This window comes from Chlorocebus sabaeus, chromosome 11 (assembly GCF_047675955.1).
Source record: "Chlorocebus sabaeus isolate Y175 chromosome 11, mChlSab1.0.hap1, whole genome shotgun sequence".
In the NCBI taxonomy this organism is placed as follows: domain Eukaryota; kingdom Metazoa; phylum Chordata; class Mammalia; order Primates; family Cercopithecidae; genus Chlorocebus; species Chlorocebus sabaeus.
This window is the reverse complement of record NC_132914.1, coordinates 108,310,650-108,325,528: the sequence shown is the minus strand read 5'-3', so window position 1 is coordinate 108,325,528 and position 14,879 is coordinate 108,310,650. Positions and strand designations below refer to the sequence as shown.

Below are 14,879 nucleotides of genomic sequence, written 5' to 3'. Positions count from 1 at the left end.
AGGTCCTGCTCTATGTAGAACAGAAGGGAACACAGACTAAACCCATCACAGGCATTCGGGAGGGCTTCAGAGATTGATTTTTATCCCCCGACCCTGCCCTGAAACATTTTTGCATCAAGTCTTCCCTTTGCACATTTTTAAACAAATGTCCCCCCAATTCCCTGTGCACCTCCCCTCCTGCCAGGTTAGGTGCACCCATCGGAGATAATCCGATGAGTCAGTGGGTCCTTGCACCCCCCCCCACTGAATTACAAGGATTTCTCTTGCCAACCAAATATTTCATCCAGCTGTAGATATCATGAGGAAACGGCAAACAAAGAGAGAGATTTAATAACTGGAAATAAGAGTGAGGATGCAGATAGTTTAATTTTTTTTTGTATTGCATCTAATTGCAATCAACAGTAGACATCTGACACAGTGACAGCCTCAGCAAAATTGCTGCTGAGAGAACAGAATCTTTGTCTAAAAATAATCAGACATTCTGTGCACCACTGTTTGTTATAACGGTAATCGATGCTGGAGGCTTTGAATTCCATCAATTTATAGATCTGCGCAGGCCTGCCTGGCGATGGGGCTGGTGCACAGAGGCCCTCGCCGGCTCGGGCAGTGCTGGGGCCCGGTGTGTGATTAAGATAAGCCCCGATTCCTTTCATACATTCCTTATCAGGGTCTAATTCTCCAGCAGGTAGAGATGTTCACAACAGTTAAAGATTAGTGCAGCTTCTCAGACGCCAAATTTGAGGGTATTGATCAATAAATCAAATCAGGCCAATCAATCGCCCAATCAGGAGAGTCTAGCCAGTGCATTATTACCGGCGCCTCCAAGCCAAAGCTTTTCATGGGTTTCATCAAAACAGCCTCACCTTGGCTTCCCGCCAGCTGCTGGCTTGCCTAATAGACTCCACAGCCGAGAGGGGCCTCCTGCCCAGCGGAAGAGCAATAAATTTCTCATCAAACAGCCAATGGAGAAACAAGATGAACATCTGTTTTGCTGCAATGAAACTCCTGTGTTCTTCAGAATGCACAAACCGCCTCTGACAGACCACCCCAAAGGCGGCTTCCCTGGCACGCGGCGGCCCCACGGAATATTCCGCCCGGTTATTTCAATCAGGTAATTTAAGGAGACTTTTGCATTCTCTCTGCAGCTGCCGGAGCTCTGCAAAGACTATTCCGGCGCAGTCGATAATAAATGCCATCCTGGGACCCTGTAGTATGAAGGCAATTTTATGATACCCATTATGTGGCAATGTAACTTCATTAAAAGCTGTTTATTCCCTCTAAGCATTTTAAGCACTTTCCCTCACCCATAAAGGAGGAGCCCGGGAAGTTATTTTTACAGAAAGGGTTCTAGGCCGTATTTCTTCCCTCAATAACTCAGGGGAGCCTCGCCCACTTGCCTTCTCACTTTGAGGAGGGGAAGCAGCCCTGGGTCTGGGGAGGCTGGGGGAGGACTAGGTTTTCCCTGGGACCCAGGCATGGGGCCACCTCGGCTGCAGGAGTTGAGAGGTCCAGCAGAGGAGAGGATGGAGGCCTCAGTTCCACCAGACCCTCAGAGGCCCTTTGTTCCTATCAGACTGGGCGGAAGAAAGTTCCAGAATATGAGAGCCAAAGCCAGCGTTTTCCAAACTGGGTGTCCCCCAAACCTTTCCTTTTACTTTTCTACGCTGACACGAATCCAAAGAAATTATTTCTCAGCCTGTCGTAAAGGCCCAAATTCTCCTTTGCAGGGACAGCTGGAGACTGAAGGATCATTTCTTAGCCCAAGACTTGAATGCCACATGTCCAGGGTTCTTCGGCGGAGGTCTGCAGGCCCAGGCAGAGAGGAGCAATTCTTAAGGGTCTGTGGAATTGGTTTCCCTCCCTGTAGAGGGATCTGCTGATGTCCTGCACTGGAGACGTGGAAGATGGCATTCTGCTTCTTGGAAAGCAGGAGAGGGAGAAAGTAGGGAGGGAATGAATGAGACTGCAGAGAGGAACACCTGCAGGCATCAGTCAGGGGTGCGGAGGATTCCCGAAGACTTCTTTAATTTGGATGAGCTTGGTGTCCGAGGGGAGGAAGGACAGAGGGTCAGAAGCCTACAGCCCAGCAGGGTGATGTGGGGGGAGGGTTGGGTCAGGGGGCCCCATGGGGGCTGGAATTCTGCCAGGGATGCATTGGAGCACAAGACGGGATCTGGACTAGTGCCATGGCAGGATCCAGGGTCAGGGTAAAAATCACAGTCCCAGGGGCTGGGCACGGTAGCTCACGCCCGTAATCCCAGCACTTTGGTGGGCCAGGTGGTCAGGTCACCTGAGGTCAGTAGTTCAAGATCAGCCTGGCCAACAGGGCGAAACCCTGTCTCTACTAAAAATACAAAATGAGCTGGACATGGTGGCATGTGCCTGTAGTCCCAGCTACTCGGGAGGCTGAGGCAGGAGAATCACTTGAACCCAGGAGGTGGAGGTTGCAGTGAGCTGAGATCGCACCACTGCACTCCAGCCTGGGGGACAGAGCAAGACTCAAAACAAAAACAAAACAAAACAAAACCACAGCCCCTGCTGACCAAGCATATCATAGACGAAACTAAAGGAAAGGGTAGGCAAAACAACAACAACCACAATAACAACAACCACGGGGATGGCTCAGATCAGCCGGAATGAACTCTGTGCCACGCACCATTCTAACCCATTCAATCCTCTCAACACCACCATGAAGTAGGATCATTATTAAACCCATTCTGCAGATTTGGAAACTGAGGCCCAAAGAAGTGAAGTTAAACATCCCCAGGTCACACAGCTAGTAAACAGAATTCATCATGAACATTTCTTGGGCGCTTGGCGTTCCCATCCTGTGCACCTTTTATGTGGTCTCCTGATTTATCTTTCTAATACTCCTCCACAGTGGTGTTGGTATTACGCCCATCTTACAGGGGAAGAAACTAAGGCTCAGAGAGGGGAAGTGATTTAAGCAGGTCAGTCAGGGGCAGAGCTGGGGCTGAAATGCATTCCAAAGTCCTTGACCCCTACGGGCACTGCTTCCTGGCCTTCCAGGGGTCCTGCTGGGCTCCTTGTGAGGGGCTCCTCAATGACGAGGGGAGGCCACGGTCCCCTCTAAGGCTCCCACTATTGCCCTGTCCAGTCTAATCTCTGTGCAGTAGCCCAGGGGATGTCTGAAAGGTAAACTAATCCTTCAAACCCTCCTCGGCTGCTGCTGGCTCTGAGCAAAACGCCCTGCATGGTCCTGCACAGTCTGCTCCCAGGTCTCTCTCAGCCCCGCTTTCCCCTGCGCTGACTGCTGACCCCCTTGCGGTCATTCCCCGTTGCAGAGTCCAGACGCACTCCTGGACCTGGCACATGCACACAGTCCTCCTGCTCAGCCCTGGGATGCCACGACCACAGGACATCCCTAAGCCCCCATGGCCCCTGAGCTTCCATCTGAGCCTTCATCATAGGCATAAATCACTGGGCTTCATTCCAAATGGCCATCCCATAAATGTCCATCTCCCTCATTAAACACTGACTTGGTCTTGTTTGCCTGTGTACCCAGCCCCTGGCATGATGCCAGGCACATAGTAGGTATTTAAGAAATATTCACTGACTGATCTAAGTGGGGACCCCTGCCCTCCCTCCCAGTGTCCCACCTGTGGCCCTTCCCTTTCCATCCCAGCTGGTCCCTTGCAAATCCAGTCCTAGTTCTCAGCCACATTCTATGTTTTAAATGGGGAAGGGAGAGTGGCTAGACTGGGTAATAAATCCACCCTTGAGCCAAGGAAGTTGTGGAACAAGAATGAACCCAGTCAGAGGGCTGGGCTTGTCAACCTGACAGCAAATTATATTCCTGCCAGATCACGGGGCTGTCTGCCCAAAATACAGATATGTACCGGGGTCTCTCATACAGAGAGGCCACAGTATATTAGATTTATCATACACTCCAGCCAAGATGTGCTGCCGAGATTTCGGGGCAAGATTTATTACACTGGCTGGTTTTTAAAATGAAAGTGAAAAGAGGATATTCTGGCAAAACTGCGGGCTGTTAATGGGGTGAGAATCACATAAAATAGATCATCTTGGAATCTCTTCTTCTAGACACAGACAGACCTTTGCAGAAAACCCCAGGGTTTCTGGAAAAAAGATGCTCGACCCAATGTTTTTACACAGAACCACTGGGTGACCTTGGGTGAATTACTCTCATTCTTTGGATGTGTATTTCTTATCGGCAAACAACAATAAGAACAAAAAATGACAGCTATAACTTATTGATTGCTTACCACACGCTGGGCATTTTGTATGGGGTGATTCTCTGAATGGTGGCAACAATGCTTTGAGACAGTTATATTTTTATTCCCATTATAGAGATGAGGAAACTGAGGTCCACAGAGGTATCATCACTAGGACAATCAACAGCAAAACCCGAATGCTAACCCAGGTCTGGGGCCAGCCGGGTCAAAAACCTTCAATGACCTCTGACCTTCCATTCCATGAAAAGTTATCTCTGCCTGTTCAGATGAAGGCTACCAGAAAAATCATCCTCGGCTGTGCGCTGTGGCTCACGTCTATAATCCTAGCACTTTGGGAAGTCGAGGCAGGCAGATCATTCGAGGTCAGGGGTTCAAGACCAGCCTGGCCAACACAGTGAAATTCCATCTTTACTAAAAATACAAAAATTAGCCAGGCGTGGTAGCGTGCACCTGTAGTCCCAGCTATTTGGGAGGCTGAGGCAGGAGAACTGCTTGAGCCTGGAAGGTAGAGGTTGCAGTGAGCCGAGATTGCACCAGTGCACTCCAGCCTGGGTGAAAGAGTGAGACTCTGCTCAAAATAAAAATAAAAATAATAATAATTCTTGTCCTCAAAATGGAAAATGCAACTAGGAAGCCCCAGCCACCCCTTGGTCCTGGTGGTGTCTGTCCTTTGCAGAGATGGCTGCAGGGGGAAAAAGGGGTGGCAATTTCATTTGATTTCTCATGGTGTTTGCTTTTAGATTCTCAGGCTCTCAAGCAGGTTTAGCTTGTGCTGAGTAAATGCAGGCCCTGCTCCCAAGTAGGCATGGAAAACATTTTAGACCCATAAGCCACAGGGGTGCTGGCATGCCAGAGGGGACAGAGATGAGAAGACATCCTGAAGAAGCCCAGCACGGGGAAGACCCAAAACTCTAGAACAGTGGTTCTCAAGCTGGGGCGATTTTGTCCTCAGGGGGACATGTGGCTATGTGTAAAGATATATTTGATAGTCACAACTAGGGGGGTGCTACTGGCATCTAGTGGGTGGAGGCCGGAGATATTGCTAAACATCTTACAAGGCACAGGACGGCCCTGCGATGAGACATTTTCCAGTCCAAACTGCCCTTCATGTGCGAGGTTGAGAAAACTGGATCTCAAAGGACCTGCAGGTATTTCCTCCAGCAAACAGACTGGAGGAATTGGGGAATGAATGGGAGAGGAGCTCAGATCAGTGTGGGCCAAGAAAGTCACATGTGAACAACTTTCAGGCCAACAAAGTAAAGCAGTCCTGATGGTTAGGAGCCCTCTCCCTAAAGGTGGCCCAGCATACACTGGTGAGCTGATACATCCTGTGCAGGGAAAATCGAGCCTAGAGTGGGGGTTGGACACAACCACCTTTTTTTTCTCATCGAAACCTGACACTGAATAAAGTCCCCAGGACAAGAGCAATGATGTTTGGGGTTCCTTCCAGAATCGCCCATGGATTAGTCCATTTAATCCTGCCCACAGCCCCATGACACGGGCACTGTGGTTATCCTTATGTAATAGAACAGGAAACTGAGACTTCGAGAGGTAAAAGTCACTTGTCTAAGGTTACAAAGCTGGCAGGTAGGGAAGTCAGGACTCGAGCCCGAGTCTCCCTGATCCCAATGCTCATTAGGAAGATATTCCTCACACTGGGCATGGTGGCTCACACCTGTAATCTCAGTGCTTTTGGGAGGCCAAGGCATGAGGATTGCTTGAGGTCAGGAGTTCAAGACCAGCCTGGGCAATATAGTGAGACCCTGTTTCTACAAAATTAAAAAAAAATTAGGTGTACTGTACATCTGTGGTCCCAGGTACTCAGGAGGCTGAGGCAGGAGGATCGCTTGAGCCCAGGAGTTTGAGGAGGCAGTGAGCTATGATTGCATCACTGTATTGCAGCCTGGGCAACAGAGTGAAACAACTCTGTCTCTTAAAAAAAAAAAAAAAAGAGACTCCTCAAACCCCATCAGTTCTCCCCCCAACCCAGGGAAAAGCACCCACTGCCACCCCGCCCCTGCCACCTACTGCTTTGATTTAGAAACCGAGGCAGGAGATCTGGACCCAACATTCAAGACCTAAGTTCAACAGTTCAGCCGTCTCTCATGTTAAAGACACAAAAACATGCTCAATAAGCTGCCCAGATCCCTGCTTACTTTTTTTTTTTTAAACAAAAACACTGCAACCGGCGGTGAAAAAGACATTGTCTTGAACACACACTTTAATTGATGTCTCTGACCATTCAGTAACATGGATAAAAGAAAACTTGCTTTATTAATAGGCCCTCATGCTAATTAGCACAATTTATTGCCAGGGAGGCAGTCCCTACCTTCTGCAAATGTTATGAGTGTAGACAAAAAAACTTTTGTTGAGAACCCAACACGATATCGCCGCGTGACCAAGCCTGCCACAAAGAGATGGGGAAAGCATACAGCTTAGAGAGGCCACTCAGAGGCATGGGGTGCTGCTCTATAAATTTATTATGTCACTTGACCATTTCCCAGTAATCAGAAAGCCCCAAATTTAAATGTCGGCTGGTTTCTGCCCATAAATACGTGTTTCTCACCACTTTGAGGAAGGTTCCCTAATGACTGTGAAGCTTTGTGGAAAAGTGTGGAAAAAAAAAAAAAAAAAAAGGTGTGGGTGAGGAGGGGGTTGGTAAAAAAAATCTTAAATGTTTAATATTCAATAAATGTGTCAATTTTACATACAGAGGCAAATGGGTCTTTATTGAGGAATTGGTAAATTTCCTCAGAGAAAAGTAAGTGCATTTTAGCCTTCAAGGAGTCCCAGATGAATAGAAATGGAATGTGATTTGTGATAAAACTCAGCTGCTCTATAAAAGACGTTAAATAAATGTTGCTGTTTCACCAGGGATGTACAAAATTGATTGCATTATAGACTGATTCTAAGATGCTGCATCCCTGTACGGCCCCCTCATCAGCTTCTGCGTGTAGGGGGAGCTGCTTCCAGAGACAATTTAGACTGCTTGGCGACTCCTCTTCCTAATGCTGTAGCAGAATTTTCTGGAATTGTAAGATTTCCCCTTTATATTTTGATTTCAGAGGAACCATAGAAAACTGCTGCTATTTGACTATTTTTGACCTCTTCAAAACTGCAATTTCTTCTCTATTTGCTTAATATTTCCAGTGGCCTGACCATCATCTTGGGGAAGGCTGTTGATACCTCCAAAGAGAATTGTGGTTGCTGTCTAGAGTTCACGGTTGGTGATGTACCTGTTCCCTTTGTCTGGTCACCAGAGGGCACCCCAGTCTGCAGAGGGAATCTTACTTTTCCTTCAGCCCACCTTGGGGAGCTTGGGAGTATCCCGTGCCCTTTCTGAACCTCAGTTTTCCCCCTCTGCAAAATGGGCACAACTCCACCTTTCCCCCAGGGTATTTGGAAAACTGGATGTGGTAACCATTGCAGGTAAGCTGTCCCATGCTTTCAGCCAGCTAGTATAAGGTATTGTGTATCCACCAGGGGCTGCGTGTGACTCACATGTGACACACACAGCCCTACCCTCAAGGAACTGCTAACGTCACTGTCAACACAGGACAACTTCTTCAAGTGAGAAATGAGGGTTCACAGATTGAAGGGTGGAACGAAACTGATCAGGAAAACTTCCCGGAAAGCAGGAGCGTGGTCTCATTCAGACACGTCCCTTGCTTCTCCATGCCCGCTGTCATCAGCCTGGTCCGGTCACTGCCAGTTCCTGCCTGGATGCTTGTGGGTGCCTCCCTGGCTCCACGTAATTCTCTGCCATCTCACTTCCACCCTGGCAGCCAGACAGGGTATTTCAAGATGTAAACTGGATGTTGATACTTCCCTGCTTAAACTCTCCCTGGACTCCCCATCCCATTTCAGATAAAATCTGAACTCTCCAGCCCAGTCTGCAAGGCCTGTGTGGTCAGGGCGCTGCCTGCTTCTCTACAGTATTTCCTCCCATAGTCCTTGTGCTTTGCTCCCACCCTCTGGCCCTTCATTTGGTTCCCGGAAACTGCCAAGCCCATACCAGCTCCAGGACCTCTGTACGCGCAGTTTCCACTACCTGAATGCCCTCTCCTCCCAATTCTTTGCCCAGTTCAGTGGTTCCCAAAGTCTCCAGTCCAGCAGGATCAGTGTCACCTGGGATGCTGCTAGAAATGCAGATTCTCAGACAGGCTCCAGACCTACTGAATCAGAAACTCAAAGGGTAGAGCCTGGCGATTTTTTTCAAGGAAACTTCAGGTGATTCAAATGCACGTTCAAGTCTGAAAACCAATGGCCTAACTCAGCCCTGTCCCTCAGCCAAGTTTCAGCTTAAACATTACTTCCAGGAGACCAACACCCCAACATGAGGTCAGGTTACTACTGTCATGAGCCCCCACTGCTGCCTCCTCACCTCTCTGAAGCACCATGGCAACTGTGATGTCATCATGAACGATTTCAAGTCTGTCTCTTCATAGCTAGACTAAAAGCTCCAGGAGGGCAGGTACCCCTGTGCGCCCAGCACCTTATCGTGCCTAGCAGAGAGTAGGTGCCCTGGAACTATGTGTTGCATGAGCACATGAATGAATGCTCAAATGAACAAATGAATGAGTTCTGGAAGAATGACAGTGTTCATAAAGAAAGTGCCCCCTGGCATCCTATTTTCCATCCACCAGCCCACAGATCAACCCCATCTCCATTTGACTTTCTAAGTATCACCCTGGTCAAGTCAGGAGCCAATCACAGCAATGCATGGGAATGACCATCAAATTAGAACAGCAACAACAACAAAAGAACCAGCCAAGAGGAGATTCCCATGCAGTGGATGTGCAGCTCAGGGGCTAAGCCTGAACATCCGTCAAGAAGAACAACAAACCTCTCTCTCCCTTCTCAACAGCAACTGGCTGTGCAGAGAGCCTCCAGGCAAAAACCTGGAGACCAAAATGTGCAGGCAAGAAGTCTGCCCATCAGCTCGGAAGATTCCAGTCCCGCAGTCACCCAAATCTTCTGGCTGAGAGGCTGAGGCTGCCTCTAACTAAGCCTTGAGTTTATTGCAAGCTTCTCAATGCTGCACGGCAGTTTGCTCAGCTCTTGGAGCTAAAGCTGGAAGGGAAATCATTTCTTTTCCTATAACTCAGAGCAATTATATTCTCTTAGTGCGGACATCTGGCTCACTGCTGATCTCCTTACTTACGTTTTCCAAACGATATCAGTTCTGGGAAGATCAATTATTACTGAAAAGTCGAGAAACGTTCACCGGTTATTTGCATTGATTTGGTTGACAAGACACAGACTCCTTTTAAACTACAGATGTCCATGGAAGGGATAGAGAGGAGAAAAACACAAAAACCCCAGACAGCTCGAGGTTCGGAGCCTCCACCCAGCTGCAGGAACTGCAGAGAGTGGAAAGCGCTGGCTGGGATGCGGACACTGAACCACCCTCCCGGAGTCCCCCAAACAGAGCCATTTCCATCAAGACAAACAGGTAGCCAGTGTCAGCCAGCGCCACAAGCAGCCATGACGATATAATTGGTTCGCTACCGCATCATTTTTAATCAATAGGATCCGGAGTTTCCACAGCTTGGACAGCCCAAATCTCCCTGGCAGCCAAGAACCAGCGGGTTGTTAAAAGGCCTGATAGTTCTGCCTCGCTAATGGGTGGCTGGTTCCCTCAACCCTGCTGATTTTTTAAATAAACCTAAATTCCAATAATTGTTTAATGTTTATTTTTATTTAGTTCTGGTTCAGATGCTCTGCGTCTCTCTGACAGAAATTGATATCTGGCTCCTGGTGAGCTTTATTAAAAAACAGGCACACACACACGCACGTACACACACAAACATACACACAGAGGCACCTGCACACACACAGGCACATGCACACACACGCACTGGCATATGCACACGCACACACGCATACACACACAAGTGCATGCACACATACATGCAGGCACAGGTACACACAGGCATATGCACACACACGCACTGGCATATGCACACGCACACACGCATACACACACAAGTGCATGCACACATACACGCAGGCACAGGTACACACAGGCATATGCACACACACGCACTGGCATATGCACACGCACACACGCATACACACACAAGTGCATGCACACATACACGCAGGCACAGGTACACACAGGCATATGCACACACACGCACACACACAGGCACATGCACACACACAGGTGCATGCACAGGCAAGCACACGCATGCACATGTACACAGGAACATGCACACACAGAGACGTGCATACGCTGCCTGCCCATTGGGAAGTGAGTTATTTATTTGGCACAGGTGAAGCCCAGGACCCACATATCTGGATGGGAAAAGACAGAAGGGCCAATTTCCCAAGCTCTGCCTTCTCCCCGGCTCCTTCCCCAGGATGTGAAAAGGGACCCTGCCATTCTTTCATGAGGGAGCCCTGTTCTCAGCTCAGGCACTGGACAAAGGTGACACTGGGCCTCTAATTATGGCCTACAAACCCCTTCAGCATCACTGTGGCCACAGGCTGGGACGACTCCTCAGAGAGGGCACTCTGGGCTTTTCCCTCCCATAGCCCCAGATATGTCAGGTGGCTGTGCTCTGAGACCCGCTGAGCCATTAGCCACCTGTGTGCACAGGGACACGGGACCGGGGTTTCCCCACAAGCCATGGAAACCAGGAAGCAAGACGTCTCCCAGCTGCTCGCATTGGGTCAGAGAGACTCACTCCCACTGGTACATAAGAAACCCCTCTCGTCTGTCCTTCTGACCGGTCTCAGAAAAGCCGCAGGGAGCCTGGGTATTAAGGGGAGGTTTCTGGTGCTCTCAGTGGCTGCACAGTGCACTAAGGGGCTCATGCGTTCTCTGGCAAAATCACTGCAAACTGATGACCTGCAGATCAGGCTTGCCAAGGCCAAGGCGTGTGTGAAGGTCAAACTCGAGGCTTTCCTTCCATATTCTACACCCCATCCATCAGACTGGGGTGTGCCCAACTTTTCCATCTCTGTCACCCCCAAGTGGAATCAGTCACCGACACCTGCTAAGATGACTGCAGGCATCATCAGCGCCTGTTCTCTCCTTGGATGCCAACACCACTCTGGGTCACAGCCCAAGAGGCATCACCACGGCGACCAGGACACCTCGCTGGACCCTGCCTGGAGCTTCCCCACTCCCCTCCCATTCCCACACACCTTAACCAGAGTTGCCGATGCCAGACATGGGCGCAGTCCATCCCTCCTTGATCTCTCTCGCTTCCCAGGAGACGCTCCCGAGGCTTCCACATGCTTATTCCCTCCACCTCGGCCTTCTCGGCATGCTGGGCCTGAGGTCAGGGACCCAGTCACGGAGAGAAACAACCTGCTATTTTCATCTTTCCAACACACCACACATAAGAGGAAGTGATGTCAAAGTTCCTCTTTCTATTGGAGAATGGGGAAGACTGGAATCAGTGAGAAATCTCAGCAGCAAGTGGAGAGGAATGTTGAAAAGAACCCAGGCTTTGTCATCAGAAGAGCTGGGTTTCAGGAGGCAGGGGTTGCAGTGAGCTGAGATCGTGCCACTGCACTCCAGCCCGGGTGATAGAGCCAGACACCATCTCAAAAAAAAAAAAAAAAAAGAAGAGCTGGGTGTGCATCCAGCTTCAGTCACTTCCTAGCTGTGTGTCCTGGGCACATCACCCTATCCTGTGATCCAGTGGGGGCAGTTATTATTCTTTTTTTTTTTTTGAGATGGAGTTTTGCTCTTGTTGCTCAGGCTGGAGTGCAATGGCGTGATCTCCGCTCACCACAACCTCCGTCTCCTGGGTTCAAGCGATTCTCCTGCCTCAGCCTCCCGAGTAGTTGAGATTACAGGCATGCACCACCACTCCTAGCTAATTTTGTATTTTTAGTAGAGATGGGGTTTCTCCGTGTTGGTCAGGCTGGTCTCAAACTCCTGACCTCAGGTGATCTGCCCACCTTGGCCTCCCAAAGTGCCGGGATTACAGGTGTGAGTCACCGTGCCAGTCCAGTTATTGTTCTTAATACTCTCATCCTGGGAGACTCAGGCCGAATGCTCTGGTGCAATCCTTTACCACTGCATGGGGGCTGTTACTGTTGGCACCCCAATTCTTGGAGACAGGTTCCTTAAATTCTACCCCCCAGTACCTTGCATGGGGCATCCAGTGGCCTGTTTGCACCCAGAATTTGCTTCCATCCACAGCAGCCACAGACAACCTCTAGCGGGCTCCCTGCTGTCCTTGTATGACCCATAGGTCATTTCCTGCCACCCTCATGCCCTCTGGACCACCCTGGCCCACCACCACCCACTCCCGCAGAACCACGTCTCTGTGTGTAATCGACTCTAATAATTGTCCCAATACATACGGCGTGTACTCAGGGTCTATTATCAGCTAATGAGTAAATAATATTCTGTTCTAAATCCAAAAGCGCTATTAGATACCAGAGGGGGACTAATGGGTGTTTTAAGACCCCTTTAATCACATATTAACGTGACGCGAAGCAGGCTGCGGAGCCCATATGCCAACCGCCCTGCCACCGAGGAGGCTTTTCCTCTTTAAAAGAACAAAGTCGGGGAGAGAGCCAGCCCTCCATTCTCAGGGCTGGTTAGGCAGCCAGGCCGACCCGCTGGGGGTGGAAGAATGTCCCCGATCCGATTGGCTATCTTTGAATAAAACGAGTATGGTTGTGGCCATCCCTGCTTTTCTGGGGCATGGTGGGGAAAGAGGGTTCTGTTCCTATGGACGCTGTGATGAATGACCACCAACTAGGGGGTTTTAAAACAACAGGAACGTCTTCTGTCCCGCTTCTGGAGGCTGGAAGTCTGAAATCAAGGTGTGGGCTGTCAGAGCTGCACTCACTCTGCAGGTTCCAGGGGTGGGTCCTTCCTCACCACCTCCAGCTCCTGGTGGTCACGGCCATCCTTGGTGTCACCGGGCTTGTGGCATCGCTCCCATCCCTGCCTCTGTCATCACAGGACTTTCTCCCTGAGTGTCCCTGTCTTCACGTGGCCTTTTGACAAGTACATCCGTCATTAGATTTAGGGCCCACCCTACTCTAGTACGGCCTCATCTTAACTGATTTCACCTGCAGAGACCCTGCTTCTAAATAAGGTCAAACCCTGAGGTTCTAGCTGGACACGAATTTTGGGGGATGATATTCAATGCAGGACAGAGGTGAGTTGGAGGGGTAGTGATGACGGTGGGCGGGGAGGGCGCTCGGATATGGGTCCTCATACTCTGAGCGACTATAACATAGAGTTCCTGCCGTCCTGCAACCCCCACCCCGCTGAGCATTCCAGAAAAGTTCAAGCACCCGACCCAAATTCCTCCCACAGATCCATCATGTCCTATTAGCAACTTGCGTTTCTTATTAGCTACTTCCATCGACTCATATTAATATTTGTTTTCCCTAATACAATGCAGGAGTCTTCTCCGATTAGTAACTTTCATATCACATTAGTGGAAACAACTATGAATACAATACAATCCCAATATGACACAGTTTGATGGGGAGTCGCTAACACAATGAGACTCTCCCCTGCGATAGCACAGGAATGTCGCCCTGTTGTCAGGCAGAGCTGGGGAACGTGGAAACAATCAGTCCCCAGCATGCTGAGCCACATGGGCCACCCTCAACTGACGGGATGAGGTTCTGGTGTGGTGGGAGGTCCTGCTTGGAAGGAACCAACTTAGTGCGTCTCTCCTTGTTTCCAAACACCCACCCATCAGACCAATAAGGATCATTCCAGCTCTTCTCCAAAACATCTGAGCAGCCCTGGAATCTGCAGGGGACAAGCGACAGGCAGAGAGAAGGGCTCATGACATCTTCTGCAACCCAGATCTCCACGGCTCTACCTTTATCGGTGTGACAGGCAGGGCTGGTGTTGCCCAGGTTAATTCATCAAGGATGTGTGAACACAGCAGAGTTGGGGTGATGTGAGGAGCTGCAAACTGGGTTGCTGTCTGATGAGGCCTCAGGAAATGGATGGGAGAGGAACAGTGCTAAGACGGTGCACATCTGTCAGGGTAGTTTAGAAAGACCTCACTCCAGCCAGCAGGGCTCCGGATTGGTTTGAGTTCAAATCTTATTACTGCCCTTATTACTGCCCAGAGAGTTCACAGTAGGTGCCTACCCTGTGTGAACTCTCTGTGCCTCGGTTTCCTCCTCTGTAAAATGGGGATAAAACAGGGCCTACCCTGGGCGCAGTGGCTCACAACTGTAATCCCAACACTTTGAGAGGCAGAGATGGGTGGTTAACTTGAGGTCAGGAGTTCAAGACCAGCCTGGCCAACATGGTGAAACCCCATCTCTACAAGAATACACAAATTAGCTGGACGTGGTGGCGTGTACCTGTAATTCTAGCTACTCAGAAGGCTGAGGCATGAGAATCGCTTGAACTCAGGAAGCAGAGGTTGCAGTCAGCTGAGATCACGCCACCGCACTTCAGCCTGGGCAACAGAGCAAGACTCCATCTCAAAAAAGAAAAAACAAACAAACAAACAAAAAAATCCCCAGGGCCAGCCCAATAGGATTGTTAGGAGGATTAAATGAGATAGGAACAGAAAAAACTTAGAGCCTAGCACTGCGTCTGACACATGGTAAATCTGCCTTAAGATGCAGCACAGGTGATGGCTGCAAATCCTGAAGTGACTCGGTCCCCTCCACCATGGATGGGGGCCACCCCCGCTTGCCTTTCAA

General features: G+C 49.7%; 1 protein-coding gene across 1 annotated transcript in view; it reads right to left on the bottom strand.

Annotated features, from left to right (window-relative positions):
- Positions 1-14,879, bottom strand: part of CUX2 (cut like homeobox 2) — a 318,747-nt gene that overhangs the window by 168,738 nt on the left and 135,130 nt on the right. The gene's annotated exons all lie outside the window — the stretch shown is intronic.